Consider the following 17542-nt stretch of genomic DNA (forward strand, 5'->3'; position numbering starts at 1 on the left):
TCACTGAAATATAAGGAAAGTGATGAGTATGGCTTCCCGGTAAGAGCAAATAAGAAGCAGGACTCTGTTCCCCATGTTCCTCTTCTGGTGCCTCTGTGACAGGAATTCAAGAAGTGCAGCATCTGTCCAAGCACAGAGCCTACAACTGCAGCAATATACAAACAGGGAATAAATAAGGCCCTGGGTTTCCACAGTTTAGGACCGTCTTCTGCTGACACACATTCTGGATTTGCTTCAGGAATCAGAAAAGAAAAGGAGAACAATCATTATCAACCTTGTCTACAACGGAAGATCACCTGAGTAGTTCATAAAGATATCCAAAAGTTCAAGGCATGGCACAGACCAGGTAATTCCTAACTCCTGATGTTGAGACGCAGACAAATTTCTTTACAATCTTCCAATGTACATCAAGGTTGAGAACCCCTGTCTAAGGTGATGCTTTAAACTCTATGAGGACCCCCTAGGACATGAACAATGTGTCAAGATCTTCTTTAGCTCCCAAGGATCAGGTCTTTGGTTACACCAGCTAACAAGCTCAACACTGGGTCTTCCCATACTCACAGCTACAAATCACCTCAGTAGAGACCCACGTGCCCTCTCAGACTCATGCACTGAAGACTCAAAGCCTCCTAACCTAACCCTATTGACCCAGTCCAATCTGCCTGCATGTCCCTAGCTGTCAGTGTTTTCAGTCTCTATAGTGGTTTTCTCCACCCTTCCCCTCACTCATCACACCGAAGTTCTCCTAGCTCTTCCCACTACTCTCTCACCTCTCTGTTTCAGAATGTGACTTCGAACATGTCACACTGCCAATCTTTGTTCTCTCCTCCCTTCCCTTCTCCTATGTGGCTGTGAAGTGCCTTGAGTTCCCGACCCTCTAACACCGTTCTGGATGATACTCCCTTGTACCTCTGGAGAAATGTCACTTTACTGACAATCCCCTCATTTACTATGCCACTTCACTAAGTCCCCCCAGCATTTACTATGTTTGTTTTCCTTAGCTTACTGCGTCACTAGCTTTCTCTCTTCCCCAAACCTTGCTGATCGCTCTCAGAAGAATAGGCAGTGGGAAGTGTTTCATTTCCTGTGACCTGGTCACTCTTAACCCACCCATTCAATGACCGCTACTGCCCTGGCCCTGAAATGTCTCCACCCCATGGCTAATTGTATTATTTGTCAAACCCAGTGAGGAGATGTCCACTCATTACTTTACTTGCCTCTGCCACTTAGCCCTTTTACCACTCCTTCCCACCCCCCGTATTCTCCTCATTTAATCTCACCGGTTTTAAATATTGTATGACTCGAACATTTTATCAAACCTACCTGTATCAGAATCCCCCTGCCTGTAAACTGGGAATGGCAATAATACTTACCTCCTATGGTTAATAAAATATTTATATAAGAGAATTGTTTGTCTGGAGAATGATAACGGATAAATAACACGTGTCAGATAGTTAGCGTCGCCAACCTGGGTACTTAAAACCAGCAGAAATTACTTGAGTAGCTTGATTGACCGAGAAAACGAACATAAATTAACAAGTAGCAAGATTTGGGGGCAAAAGATCCTCTCCACGTGTGAACATTTCCCTTCTTAGTCCCACTACAGGAGTTTTCATACCTCAGGGTGAATAACTGTAGCCTGTGTTAGAAATGTTTTGCCTTCTGGCTATTCTCAGGGACACAATATTTTTTTTATTTTATTTTACTTATTTGGTTTTTGAGACAGGGTTCTACTGTTTAGCCTTGGCTTTCCTAAAACTCATTCTGTAGACCAGGCTGGCCTCAAACTTACAGAGATCTGCCTGCCTCTGCCTCCCTAGTGCTGGGATTTAAGGTGTGCTCCACCACCACCCAGTTATTTTTTATTCTTAGCTATTTGCTTTCCTCTTCCTCCCTGTTACAGAGTCAAGGGGCCACCCTACCGAGGATAAGGAATTTCGGGGCCACCGTACTGAGGACAAGGAGTTTAGAGGACTTATGATAAACATGCTGTAGTCTAAGACAAGAAGGCTCAACATGGTCCCAGAAGCCCACTCTCACCAAGTGTAAAACACACATGACAACGTACCATTATTATTTATATTAGAATAGCACAGGGAATAACCTTATACCCGGGCTTATAAAATAGAAAATTCTGTTTGGTATCTCTAACTCTTTATCATAACATTTCCACAAATTCATTTTTTTTTCAGAAAACCAGACTGGAACCATCAAGTGTTCATCGTGATCCCTCCTCACCCCACTTACTGTGACCATGGCACACTTCGCTCGATGTGTGTTAGTGTGTTGCATAGCAGAGATTGTTCTTCCTAACCCTCATATGAGAGACACAAACGTTCACAAATTCACAAGTTTCTAAATCTTCATGTGCAGATCTCCTGCCTACGGTGTAGATCTCCCATCACACCTAAGCACCGGCTGCCTTTCTCCATATGGCGATTCCCCAGGGATCCCCAGTTCAGCCTACCCAATACAAATGAATCATCTGACAGACCGCCTAAACTTTCCTGCTGGTGTTTCCATCCTAGGAGTGAGGGACGCCTCCTCCACACGCCTTGTAATACAACCCAGTGACTTCCATACATCCCCCACCTCCCAAAGCTCTCCAGATAGTACCCACTCCTCACCCTCTCCGTGGGCACTTCTTAAGCAAGATCCATCAGCTTTCACATGGACTCTACCAACGGCCTTCAACATGCTCTCCCTGCTTCCCACCATCCTCCAGGACAGCTCCAAGATCCACTTCTACTCATTCTTCACCTTGCTCTGGAGCTAATGCCATAAACCTCTCTCCTTCATGGATTCATGGAGCACAGATCTTCATGTCACCCGCTATTTAACCACATCCAAGATTCTCTTTGGCTTTGAGTGATGATTCAAAACCCTCTCCAAGTCGTTTCTCATCCTTCTGTTCCTGACTCATGCTTGCCTTGCCCATCTATCTCATCTTGACTCTTTTTTTTTTTTATTAACTTGAGTATTTCTTATATACATTTCGAGTGTTATTCCCTTTCCCGGTTTCCGGGCAAATATCCCCCTCCCCCCTCCCCTTCCTTATGGGTGTTCCCCTCCCAACCCTCCCCCCATTGCCGCCCTCCCCCCATAGAGTAGTTCACTGGGGGTTCAGTCTTAGCAGGACCCAGGGCTTCCCCTTCCACTGGTGCTCTTACTAGGACATTCATTGCTACCTATGGGGTCAGAGTCCAGGGTCAGTCCATGTATAGTCTTTAGGTAGTGGCTTAGTCCCTGGAAGCTCTGGTTGCTTGGCATTGTTGTACTTTTGGGGTCTCGAGCCCCTTCAAGCTCTTCCAGTTCTTTCTCTGATTCCTTCAATAGGGGACCTATTCTCAGTTCAGTGGTTTGCTGCTGGCATTCGCCTCTGTATTTGCTGTATTCTGGCTGTGTCTCTCAGGAGCGATCTACATCCGGCTCCTGTCGGTCTGCACTTCTTTGCTTCATCCATCTTGTCTAATTGGGTGGCTGTATATGTATGGGCCACATGTGGGGCAGGCTCTAAATGGGTGTTCCTTAAGTCTCTGTTTTAATCTTTGCCTCTCCCTTCCCTGCCAAGGGTATTCTTTTTCCTCATTTAAAGAAGGAGTGAAGCATTCACATTTTGATCATCCGTCTTGAGTTTCGTTTGTTCTAGGGATCTAGGGTAATTCAAGCATTTGGGCTAATAGCCACTTATCAATGAGTGCATACCACATATGTCTTTCTGTGATTGGGTTAGCTCACTCAGGATGATATTTTCCAGTTCCAACCATTTGCCTACGAATTTCATAAACTCGTTGTTCTTGATAGCTGAGTAATATTCCATTGTGTAGATGTACCACATTTTCTGTATCCATTCCTCGGTTGAAGGGCATCTGGGTTCTTTCCATTTTCTGGCTATTATAAATAAGGCTGCGATGAACATAGTGGAGCACAGGTCTCTTTTATATGTTGAGGCATCTTTTGGGTATATGCCCAAGAGAGGTATAGCTGGATCCTCAGGCAGTTCAATGTCCAATTTTCTGAGGAACCTCCAGACTGATTTCCAGAATGGTTTTACCAGTCTGCAATCCCACCAACAATGGAGGAGTGTTCCTCTTTCTCCACATCCTCGCCAGCATCTGCTGTCACCTGAGTTTTTGATCTTAGCCAATCGCACTGGTGTGAGGTGAAATCTCAGGGTTGTTTTGATTTGCATTTCCCTTATGACTAAAGATGTTGAACATTTCTTTAGGTGTTTCTCAGCCATTCGGCATTCCTCAGCTGTGAATTCTTTGTTTAGCTCTGAACCCCATTTTTTAATAGGGTTATTTGTTTCCCTGCGGTCTAACTTCTTGAGTTCTTTGTATATTTTGGATATAAGGCCTCTATCTGTTGTAGGATTGGTAAAGATCTTTTCCCAATCTGTTGGTTGCCGTTTTGTCCTAACCACCGTGTCCTTTGCCTTACAGAAGCTTTGCAGTTTTATGAGATCCCATTTGTCGATTCTTGATCTTAGAGCATGAGCCATTGGTGTTTTGTTCAGGAAATTTTTTCCAGTGCCCATGTGTTCCAGATGTTTCCCTAGTTTTTCTTCTATTAGTTTGAGTGTGTCTGGTTTGATGTGGAGGTCCTTGATCCACTTGGACTTAAGCTTTGTACAGGGTGATAAGCATGGATCGATCTGCATTCTTCTACATGTTGCCCTCCAGTTGAACCAGCACCATTTGCTGAAAATGCTATCTTTTTTCCATTGGATGGTTTTGGCTCCTTTGTCAAAAATCAAGTGACCATAGGTGTGTGGGTTCATTTCTGGGTCTTCAATTCTATTCCATTGGTCTATCTGTCTGTCCCTGTACCAATACCATGCAGTTTTTATCACTATTGCTCTGTAATACTGCTTGAGTTCAGGGATAGTGATTCCCCCTGAAGTCCTTTTATTGTTGAGGATAGCTTTAGCTATCCTGGGTTTTTTGTTATTCCAGATGAATTTGCAAATTGTTCTGTCTAACTCTTTGAAGAATTGGATTGGTATTTTGATGGGGATTGCATTGAATCTGTAGATTGCTTTTGGTAAAATGGCCATTTTTACTATATTAATCCTGCCAATCCATGAGCATGGGAGATCTTTCCATCTTCTGAGGTCTTCTTCAATTTCTTTCCTCAGTGTCTTGAAGTTCTTATTGTACAGATCTTTTACTTGCTTGGTTAAAGTCACACCGAGGTACTTTATATTATTTGGGTCTATTATGAAGGGTGTCGTTTCCCTAATTTCTTTCTCAGCTTGTTTCTCTTTTGTATAGAGGAAGGCAACTGATTTATTTGAGTTAATTTTATACCCAGCCACTTTGCTGAAGTTGTTTATCAGCTTTAGTAGTTCTCTGGTGGAACTTTTGGGATCACTTAAATATACTATCATGTCATCTGCAAATAGTGATATTTTGACCTCTTCTTTTCCGATCTGTATCCCTTTGATCTCCTTTTGTTGTCTGATTGCTCTGGCTAGAACTTCAAGAACTATATTGAATAAGTAGGGAGAGAGTGGGCAGCCTTGTCTAGTCCCTGATTTTAGTGGGATTGCTTCAAGTTTCTCTCCATTTAGTTTAATGTTAGCAACTGGTTTGCTGTATATGGCTTTTACTATGTTTAGGTATGGGCCTTGAATTCCTATTCTTTCCAGGACTTTTATCATGAAGGGGTGTTGAATTTTGTCAAATGCTTTCTCAGCATCTAATGAAATGATCATGTGGTTCTGTTCTTTCAGTTTGTTTATATAATGGATCACGTTGATGGTTTTCCGTATATTAAACCATCCCTGCATGCCTGGGATGAAGCCTACTTGATCATGGTGGATGATTGTTTTGATGTGCTCTTGAATTCGGTTTGCCAGAATTTTATTGAGTATTTTTGCGTCGATATTCATAAGGGAAATTGGTCTGAAGTTCTCTTTCTTTGTTGTGTCTTTGTGTGGTTTAGGTATAAGAGTAATTGTGGCTTCGTAGAAGGAATTCGGTAGGGCTCCATCTGTTTCAATTTTGTGGAATAGTTTGGATAATATTGGTATGAGGTCTTCTATGAAGGTTTGATAGAATTCTGCACTAAACCCGTCTGGACCTGGGCTCTTTTTGGTTGGGAGACCTTTAATGACTGCTTCTATTTCCTTAGGAGTTATGGGGTTGTTTAACTGGTTTATCTGTTCCTGATTTAACTTCGATACCTGGTATCTGTCTAGGAAATTGTCCATTTCCTGAAGATTTTCAAATTTTGTTGAATATAGGTTTTTATAGTAAGATCTGATGATTTTTTGAATTTCCTCCGAATCTGTAGTTATGTCTCCCTTTTCATTTCTGATTTTGTTAATTTGGACGCACTCTCTGTGTCCTCTCGTTAGTCTGGCTAAGGGTTTATCTATCTTGTTGATTTTCTCAAAGAACCAACTTTTGGTTCTGTTGATTCTTTCTATGGTCCTTTTTGTTTCTACTTGGTTGATTTCAGCTCTGAGTTTGATTATTTCCTGCCTTCTACTCCTCCTGGGTGTATTTGCTTCTTTTTGTTCTAGAGCTTTTAAGTGTGCTGTCAAGCTGCTGACATATGCTCTTTCCTGTTTCTTTCTGCAGGCACTCAGCGCTATGAGTTTTCCTCTTAGCACAGCTTTCATTGTGTCCCATAAGTTTGGGTATGTTGTATCTTCATTTTCATTAAATTCTAAAAAGTTTTTAATTTCTTTCTTTATTTCTTCCTTGACCAGGTTATCATTGAGTAGAGCATTGTTCAATTTCCACGTATATGTGGGCATTCTTCCCTTATTGTTATTGAAGACCAGTTTTAGGCCGTGGTGGTCCGATAGCACGCATGGGATTATTTCTATCTTTCTGTACCTGTTGAGGCCCGTTTTTTGACCAATTATATGGTCAATTTTGGAGAAAGTGCCATGAGGAGCTGAGAAGAAGGTATATCCTTTTGCTTTAGGATAGAATGTTCTATAAATAAATGGCTCATGACTTCTCTTAGTCTGTCGACATCACTGTTTAATTTCTGTTTCCATGATCTGTCCATTGATGAGAGTGGGGTGTTGAAATCTCCCACTATTATTGTGTGAGGTGCAATGTGTGTTTTGAGCTTTAGTAAGGTTTCTTTTACGTATGTAGGTGCCCTTGTATTTGGGGCATAGATATTTAGGATTGAGAGTTCATCTTGGTGGATTTTTCCTTTGATGAATATGAAGTGTCCTTCCTTATCTTTTTTGATGACTTTTAGTTGGAAATTGATTTTATTTGATATTAGAATGGCTACTCCAGCTTGCTTCTTCTGACCATTTGCTTGGAAAGTTGTTTTCCAGCCTTTCACTCTGAGGTAGTGTCTGTCTTTGTCTCTGAGGTGTGTTTCCTGTAGGCAGCAGAATGCAGGGTCCTCGTTGTGTATCCAGTTTGTTAATCTATGTCTTTTTATTGGGGAGTTGAGGCCATTGATATTGAGAGATATTAAGGAATAGTGATTATTGTTTCCCTTTATATTCATATTTGGATGTGAGGTTATGTTTGTGTGCTTTCATTCTCTTTGTTTTGTTGCCAAGACGATTAGTTTCTTGCTTCTTCTAGGGTATAGCTTGCCTCCTTATGTTGGGCTTTACCTTTTATTATCCTTTGTAGTGCTGGATTTGTAGAAAGATATTGTGTAAATTTGGTTTTGTCATGGAATATCTTGGTTTCTCCATCAATGTTAATTGAGAGTTTTGCTGGATACAGTAACCTGGGCTGGCATTTGTGTTCTTTTAGGGTCTGTATGACATCAGTCCAGGATCTTCTGGCCTTCATAGTTTCTGGCGAGAAGTCTGGTGTGATTCTGATAGGTCTCCCTTTATATGTTACTTGACCTTTTTCCCTTACTGCTTTTAATATTCTTTCTTTATTTTGTGCGTTTGGTGTTTTGACAATTATGTGACGGGAGGTGTTTCTTTTCTGGTCCAATCTATTTGGAGTTCTGTAGGCTTCTTGTATGTCTATGGGTATCTCTTTTTTTAGGTTAGGGAAGTTTTCTTCTATGATTTTGTTGAAGAGATTTACTGGTCCTTTGAGCTGGGAGTCTTCACTCTCTTCTATACCTATTATCCTTAGGTTTGATCTTCTCATTGAGTCCTGGATTTCCTGTATGTTTTGGACCAGTAGCTTTTTCCGCTTTACATTATCTTTGACAGTTGAGTCAATGATTTCTATGGAATCTTCTGCTCCTGAGATTCTCTCTTCCATCTCTTGTATTCTGTTGGTGAAGCTTGTATCTACAGCTCCTTGTCTCTTCTTTTGGTTTTCTATATCCAGGGTTGTTTCCATGTGTTCTTTCTTGATTGCTTCTATTTCCATTTTTAATTCCTTCAACTGTTTGATTGTGTTTTCCTGGAATTCTTTCAGGGATTTTTGCGATTCCTCTCTGTAGGCTTCTACTTGTTTATTAATGTTTTCCTGTGTTTCCCTAAGTGTGTTCATGTCTTTCTTGAAGTCCTCCAGCATCATGATCAAATATGATTTTGAAACTAGATCTTGCTTTTCTGGTGTGTTTGAATATTCCATGTTTGTTTTGGTTGGAGAATTGGGCTCCGATGATGCCATGTAGTCTTGGTTTCTGTTGCTTGGGTTCCTGCGCTTGCCTCTTGCCATCAGATTATCTCTAGTGTTACTTTGTTCTGCTATTTCTGACAGTGGCTAGACTGTCCTATAAGCCTGTGTGTCAGGAGTGCTGTAGACCTGTTTTCCTCTCTTTCAGTCAGTTATGGGGACAGAGTGTTCTGCTTTCGGGCGTGTAGTTTTTCCTCTCTACAGGTCTTCAGCTGTTCCTGTGGGCCTGTGTCTTGAGTTCACCAGGCAGCTTTCTTGCAGCAGAAAATTTGGTCTTACCTGTGGTCCCGAGGCTCAGGTTCGCTCGTGGGGTGCTGCCCAGGGGCTCTCTGCAGCGGCAGCAACCAGGAAGACCTGTGCCGCCCCTTCCGGGAGCTTCAGTGCACCAGGGTTCCAGATGGTCTTTGGCTTTTTCCTCTGGCGTCCGAGATGTGTGTGCAGGGAGCAGTCTCTTCTGGTTTCCCAGGCTTGTCTGCCTCTCTGAAGGTTTAGCTCTCCCTCCCACGGGATTTGGGTGCAGAGAACTGTTTATCTGATCTGTTTCTTTCCGGTTCCGGTGGTGTCTCAGGCAGGTGTCCTGCTGCTCCTGGGCCCTCCCCCACGGGAGCCCAGAGTCCTTATACAGTTTCCTCTTGGGCCAGGGATGTGGGCAGGGGTGAGCAGTGTTGTTGGTCTCTTCCGCTCTGCAGCCTCAGGAGTGCCCACCTGACCAGGCGGTTGGGTCTCTCTCTCACCGGGTCTGGGAGCAGAGAGCTGCTGCGGGCCGGGATCCACAATTACTCTTATACCTTTTCCCCAGCTTCTCAGGCAACAGCACGTCTAGTTCTCATCTTGACTCTTAAGATCCACTCAGGATCCATGTCTTCACTCTTCCTTTTATACTTGGCATATTTGTTCACACACACACACACACACACACACACACACACACACACACACACCTTCCTATAGTACCTGCCATATTCCTTCAGCTCCCAGAATAGATGTTCTCCAAGAGTTTTTGTTGTACTATCCAAGACTTGACCAAAAAAAAAATCCCCCTCTCCATCTTCTCATAGAATGGCCCTGTGCTTTCTCTGTTGCAACATTGCCTTCGCTGTTGATTGGGGGAGATAGCTGAACCCTTGCAGTTATACCCAGAAATGCCTTTACTCCTGTGGAAAAGAAGCATCTGTAGACAAGAGATGGCTAACTCGGGATGCACTAGAGAACAAGATGTAGGCTGGATTTTAGCCTCTATTTGTACCTTCAAGGGAAAGAAGAAAGGAGACTTCCAAGCTGAAGGAACTAGAAAAAATGGCAAACTATGAAGATGGGAAGGTTTGTGGTGAGTAACAATTTGAACTTAACAAAAAGAAATGTGAAAGAAAGAGACAGGGGCCTCATCAGGCTCATCTGGAGGGCTGGGTGCTATTCTGTAGGCGATGAAAGGTCGGCTTCAGGTAAGGAAGAGGCATGGCATTATAAAAGAAATCAGTGTGGGAGTGAGAAACGAGATGCCTGGGGAGAGAAAAGTCCAGAGGTAGAAGAACCAGATACCACACCCTTTGCAGGTGAGGAGCCGATGTTTCGAAACATGAAATGTCCCCCTTCCTTATTTACTGTCTCCTGTGAGTATCATCTTCTGTGCACCACTCCTCAGCACAGCTCATCTCTTCTCAGCTTTGATGTCTGAAACTCAGAACATGGAGGGAACTAACACACACTAAGGAATGTGTTATTTAAAAGGCTATGCCCACTCTCACCAGACATGGGAAATTGTTCTGATCACTTCACATTCATTTTCTCATTTCATCACAATAAAGTGAGATTACGTTTAATTCAGCAAATGTTTATTGTTCGCTGGGCACTAGAGTACGTACTTAAACCATCTCCGTTGAACCAAAAATGAAACTGAGACACAGAGTATCTGAAAGAGGGTCACAGAGCTGGTGCATCACATAGCCAGGATTAGATGCCCACAGATTTTGCTTTCTGAGTCCAAATTCCCAGCCATCTTGCTTAATTAGTCCTGCCCTATATTGTCAGTGGAAAGGGTTGGAAAATATGTAGGAAGAACTGACTCTCCCACATATCCCACCTCTGTCCTATGGAGGGAAAACAACTCATCATCCTGCTAGAGGGAGAGAAACAAAGCACGGCAGAAGTAAAGGCAAGGAGTTCGGTGTAGTGGTACACGGCTGTAAGTTCGGAGTTCAGGATCCTGGGCAGGAAGGCGATGCGTTTGAGGTCAGCTACACATAAAACAAATGAAAAGAAAAATTCCCTGTCCCCAGGTGAATCTGTAAGGCCTAGACCTTCAACGAAAAGAGTAGAAGCCCCCACACAATATTTTGTGGAGGAAAACTTTCAAGCCATGACACAATTCTAAATGAATGGTAAAGAAAATGTCCTCCTGGTGTCCAAAGCCTATTATCCAGCAATAGAGAGGGTGCCCCTGCCTGTGCTAATTTCTAGCATAAGTTTACCATTCCTTATTGTTAAAGTTGAGGTAGATGAAAATATCAGCCAGCATTCATGCTGGAACCGTCATTACCCGTGCTGGGCTACAGACCTTGAAGTTCAGAAAAAGTCAATAAAAGTACCATGTGAGATTCACAGAGATAGATAACATGTGGAGAGGTACTGAATATTTTATGGATTACTTGAAAATTGTGTGATAGGCATATTTTAATCAGAATTTATAATAAAATTAAATACACAAATGGATAGATATAGATATATATGCGTTCTCTCAAGAAGCAACCATCAAACACTTCTGTATACACCACTGTCCAGATTCATCACTTCTGAATTTAGCTATCCCAATGCAGTAAAAATTCTCCCTAGTGTTGTGTTAGCTATCTTAACTTTAAGAAGAACCAGAAGAGAGGCAATTTATTAAAAATGAAAGAGAGAGAGAGAGAAGGAAAAGAAGAGAAAGAGTTTCGTTTGACATACAGTTATGTGTGTTTGAGTGTTTGAATCCAGGATGAATTAGCCCCACTGGTTTTGAAACTGTAGCCAGGCAGTAGACTGTGACTGAGAACTAGTGATTGAGCAGAGCTATTCATCACCTGGAAAAAAAGAGAAAGAAGAGGCTGGAGATCTAGGATTCCTCTGCCTTCCTCACTGCTAAGGACTAGAAGAGCTCCCATTAAAGCTGCCACCTCCTCCCAAGAGTGCCAATCCGTAAGCTCTACTTTAAGACAGAGGGGCCTTTAGAGGATATTCCAGCCTCAAGCTATAACAATTCACATCAACCTGATATCAGTTCAGAGAAAGAGCTTGGCTTTGGTCAGAGCTCTGGTCAATGCCTATATCAAGAAGGTGATAGAGACCATCACAGAAAAATCACAACTGAACAAAATTCTGAAAGCAAGTGATCATGTGGTACCCATCCCCAACTGATACATCTAGACCACAACTCCTGCCCCTAAGTCTCAGGGAAAATCTGGAAGATGGAACAGGAATAATGTAAGAATGAGAAAAACAGGAAGTCTGCTGTGAAACTGGGTGTGTTTAAATTGCCAGGCAAGCTACACCCATGTAGTCTTCACCACATGGCTGCTTAAACAAAACCTGAACAAGGATGACATCAGTAAACACGCTAATACAGAAGGGGAAATCTCATGGGTCTCTAATCTTAGACAGAATCTAGAGGCAACTAAGGAACGCTGAGAGAATGAGAAATACTCTTCCCCAAAGAGACCCCCAAACAGTTATCTAAAAACAGCGGTCATCCCTGAAATCGTGTGTGTGTGTGTGTGTGTGGGTGTGTGTGTGTGTGTGTGTGTGTGTGTGTGTGTGTGTGTCTGCGTGTCTGTGTGTCTGTGTGTCTGTGTGTGTCTGTGTCTGTGTGTCTCTGTGTATTAAAGATGTATTAACTTATTATATATACAGTGTTCTGCCTGCATGCCAGAAGAGGGCACCAGATCTCATTACAGATGGTTACTGTAACTGGCACGGTCTGGCCCTACTTGGCACACTCTGTCTTGACTAGTCTCACTGACTTTAGAAACAGGCAAGTTCCCTAAAAGGAGGAAAGAGTTGCACACATGAGCTGTCCATCAGTAGGGACTCAGTGAATGGCAAGAGTCATCCATTATGGTGGGGACTTGGAGAATGAAAAGAATAGTCTCTCAGTAAGGAATCAGCAAATGACAGCTACTTCGACTTCTGCTTTTTTTTAAGTTAGAAAACAAAGAAGAGTAACAGTTTACTCACTCTGGTGCACTAGATTAAATAATCCTGAGTGCACTGAAATCTTCCCTTTTCTAAGGCCACAGTAGAACTCCAGCCACCAGTGGTCCATGCCTTTAATTTTCACCTCCAAGAACTTACTAAGCCTCTAAGCCACGCACTATGGACCCTCCTCGTTATCCCCACCTTCTGTGTCACTAACATCCTGTCTTAAATATAGTCCAATCATTTTTAAAACCCAGTTGCTATGACCTGAATTTCCATAGACTAGCTGGAGAAAGCATGTTCAAAGCTAGAACTTTAAGAACAAATCCTAAAGCACAGACACTGTCCAGGAGGAAGGAGGAAACACAGGGTCCATGTCAGCTTTCACTGTATGCACACAAAGTGTTCAGGGACTGGGGATATGAGCTCCAGAGAGCAGCTCTCAACTTCCAGAAAAGTTCCATAGTTGTGAAATTCTAGTCATAACCTTGAAGCAAAGTAAATTGTGCATTTAAAGAGTCATCCCAAAGAAGATTTTTATCACAAAAGACCATTATGCTGCATTCCATTCGCAGTAAAAGGCCCTGGTATAGCTTTAAAATTGGTCCAAACTGTCTCCTACTGCAAGCACAGCCTTTGCATGTGAATGTGATGAAGGCTGTCCATAACACACACCACAGTTGAGAGAAATGAAGCCTCCTGTGGCTGGGGGAGTCTTCCGGGCCAAAGAAATCCCACTTCCAAAAGGATAAAGGCAAGAAGGAGGTAGCTCGGGGCTGGCAGATGACTCAGGGGTAAAAGCAGCTGCCTTCTCAAGCATGACAGCTTGAGCTTGATCCCTAGCTCCCATGGTGGGAGGGAAGAAACCACTCCCAAACCTAGTCCTCTGACTTCTACATGCATATCATGCCATGGGGGCACACACACACACACACACACACACTTTTTTAAGTATATCAAAGAGTCTTGGATGTATAAACAAGAGTCAGAGAAAAGGTTTAGTTTAAAGTATGTGTATGATCCTAAAAGAAAATAGACCTTCAGAAAGTTAGAGAAGTCAGTGATGTCATATCAAGAGAGAAAGAGCAGTCTGAAATAGTCTACGAGACTCTTGGTCTATGCCAGAATCTGCTAGTTGTGTGAAGGAAGTTCGGCATGCTTTAGGAGTTGTAAGGTAGTGAGTGAGGCAGGATCAGAGAAGGAGGGGAGTGGAGTGCAAAGTGATGCCGAGACCTAAAAGCCAGGGCATTTGGGATTTCTAGACCAAGCCAGGAGTCAGAAATCATCTTCAAGGTCAACATCTGGGCACAGTACAAAATGGCCAGAGGCAGGGGAAAAGGACAAGCTGGAGATGCATCATAGAAATAAAATCAGCAGAGACTCTGACAGAATCAAAATCAATGTGGAAAGTGATGGCAAGGGGGTTCCCCGGATTTCACTTGTCCACTCCCCTCTCCTGACTTCAGCAACTGGATGAACAATGTCACTGCACGCTGACATTAGAAAGACCAACTAGTGAAAGCCGTGTTCCAGCAAAGACACCGAGACCTGGGTTTTAGATATCGAGAATTTGATTCGGCCAAGGCAGTTTGGTGTTTGGGTCTAGAGGTCAACAGAGAGGCAGAAATTCTGTGTCTCAGAGGTGAAAAATTCTTCATTATCCGTATCTATAGTCTTGGTTCCACAACTGCCTATGTGTATGACAGAGTGCATGGCTCTGACCATCTTTAGCAAATGAAGTCTAGTGAGGAAAAAATAAGGAAAATGAGACAATCATGACAAAGAGAGCGAATCTTCAATGGAATGCTTTACCCTAGGAAGACAGAAGAAACAACCGAAACTATTCATGGTAGAGACTGAGCTAAACATGTGAAATGCAACTACTTGAAATCCCTAAGACAAATCTACATTTATTTTCATTTCTAATATGAAAATATAGCTATAGTAATTCATGTTGGGAAAGCATGTTACCATTTTTGTATGGTCCACAGAATATCTATGATAGCTGTACTTTTTGGTTTTGGATGAATAAAGTTATTAAGCGTAGAGCAAGCCAGTGTAAAGAATAAATAGGAAGAAATAGGTAGGTGGTAAGGTGGGTAGTTAGATAGATAATGGATAGATAGATCAATAGATCGATAGATCAATAGATAGATTCATTGATTGATTGCGATTGGATATATAGATGATAGATGAAAAGATAGAGATAAGATAGACAAATGCATACATATATACATACATACACAGATTGAAAAGGTAGATGATAGATACATAGAGAGATACATAGGTAGATTGATATAGAAGATTGATATAGATGCATAGATAGATAGATAGATAGATAGATAGATAGATAGATAGATAGATAGAGCAAAACATCATCAGAGCAGGTGCTCAAAAAATCCAGCAGAAATTCACTGGGAAAACCCCTGTAAGACAACCAACTAGAGTTCCAGATAGAGTCCCAGGCAGAACAATGTCCCTTAAGGTGAGGCATCGAAGTCAAAAACAGAGGTAGTGTGATCAAACCTGGGCACTCGCAGCATCCAGTAGAAACAGACTGAGTAAGTTGGAGTAAGACACTGGAGTTCCCAGTTGAGCTTTCTCTCAATGGAGCAGCTTCCCAAGGCAGCTCTTTGTGCTTTGCTTTCCCACGCCAGGCGTTGATGCTGTGGGGTAGACAAGAGTACCATCTGGTGGACTACTTTGCCTTCTAGCTGTTCCTCAAGGGTACAATGCTTTCACTCTTAAGCTGTTTAATACTCTCCTCACAGCCACAGAGTTTGGGAGGAGGGAGTGGCCTATCCTCAGACAAGTGGCCTTGGGGGACACTTTGAAATAAATATGCTTGGGTCTGCAATAGGGAGGCAAAACTCCAATTCCAGAGCTCGCTTCTCTGTGAGCTCAAATGGTGCATGAAAATTCACCGTTGTAACGTACATCACAGCTACATATGCTGTAACATGCATGGCATTTTTGACTAGGGAGAATGACACTGATAACAGTATCAACGTAACTTCCTTAAAAATAGCATAGACACAAAAATTTCTGAATGGTACTTCCTTGGGAGGGATGTTCTGGGTGGCTTTTATTCCATTTCATACTTTAATGCATTAGCAGATTTCTTTTACAATGAGCACACATTTTTTTATATGTACATATTTTCACTTCTGCTTTTAGACTAGGAAAAAACAAAAGGAGCTATTTTCATAGGCAGAACCAAACAAACAACAGACTGAAAACTTCAGGTGGTAACCAGTCAGGCGGGCAGGCGGCTGCCCTGCTCCTGCAGTGAGCGAAGCTTAGTTTGTGTTTACTGTTCAACTGAACAAATGTCACCCACACACCTACTCTGGGCCAGGTTCTTCTTAAGTAATGAGAAAATATAAATGAATCCATTTTAGTCTGTAACTTGTAGAAGTACATAAGGAAATGCCCTGGCTTTAAACAGACATTTGTGGAGGATGAATTAGTTTACTAGGACCTCCTTCACAGGATTCCACATGCCAGGAGTCTTGGACAACACAATTGTAATTTTTTCATCATTCTGAAATCAGGGCGGCATTGATGAAATTGTCTAGGGTCTCTCTCTCTCTCTCTCTCTCTCTCTCTCTCTCTCTCTCTCTCCCCCCCACCAGTGTGTGTGTGTGTGTGTGTGTGTGTGTGTGTGTGTGTGTGTGTGTGTGTGTGTAAAGATGGCCACCATCTTGCTGTTTTCACAGGTCTTTATTTCATAAATATTTCTCAATCTCCTTTTTTATGAGAACATTGGTTGGATAGGGTTGGACTGGTAGGATTACCTTAGAGTGCTATAAAAAGCAAGTGGAGAAAACCTTGAGGAGCAAGCCAGTAAGCAGCACCCTTCCATGGCATCTGCATCAGCTCTAGCATCCAGGCTCCTGCCTTGAGTTCCTGCCCCAATTTCTCTCTGTGATGGAGTGTGGCCTAAAAGTTATAAGATGAAATAAATCCTTACTTCCACAAGTTGCTTGTAGTCATGGTATTTTATCACAGAAACCTGAACTTAGGTATTAGGCTTAAATAAAATCAAGAGCTAAAATGCTGAGACCACTCACAAGATTGTGTGTGTGTGTGTGTGTGTGTGTGTGTGTGTGTGTGTGTGTGTATGTGTGTGTATTGCATAAAACTTACTCACTTTATTCAGGAGTGCTCAAAATCCACTTGAGTTTCCTATGGGAGGAAACAGAAAATGAAATTTAAGGAGAGAAGGCAATGATTGGGAGTCCAGGAAGGGAACAGGTTCCTGTCCTATGAGTCTCATTAGGAACGGTTTTTGGAACTATTTCTTCCCCAGGAATGGGATCCTTGGGGGCTTCCATGTGGGCCTCATGGAACAATGACAAATGTAAGCCTCTTCATCCTGAGTCCAGCAGTGCAGTTAAAATGAAGGCTACATCATGACAAGGCAGCCAAAGTACATGGGGAGTGTCCTTCCTTGTCCCTCCTACCTCTAACTCCCTTCCACTTCCTAACCAGCCCTGTCTACTCTCATGGTATGTATACATGTGTCTAGGTGTGTCTGAGAGAGAGATAGGGAGAGGGAGAGGGAGAGATGGAGAGAGAGGGAGACAGAGAGGGAGAGGGAGAAAGAGAGAGAGACAGAGAGAGATAGGGAGAGAGAGAGTGAGAGAGAGAGAGAGAGGAAGAAGAGAGGGAGGGAGAGGGAGAGAGAAAGAGAGAGAGAGAGAGAGAGAGAGAGAGAGAGAGAGAGAGAGAGAAGAGTTTCATTAGGATTAGGGTTGTTTACAGGAGCACGGCTACTTTATCATTGGCTA

Source organism: Rattus norvegicus, chromosome 6 (assembly GCF_036323735.1).
Source record: "Rattus norvegicus strain BN/NHsdMcwi chromosome 6, GRCr8, whole genome shotgun sequence".
NCBI classification, from domain to species: Eukaryota; Metazoa; Chordata; class Mammalia; order Rodentia; family Muridae; genus Rattus; species Rattus norvegicus.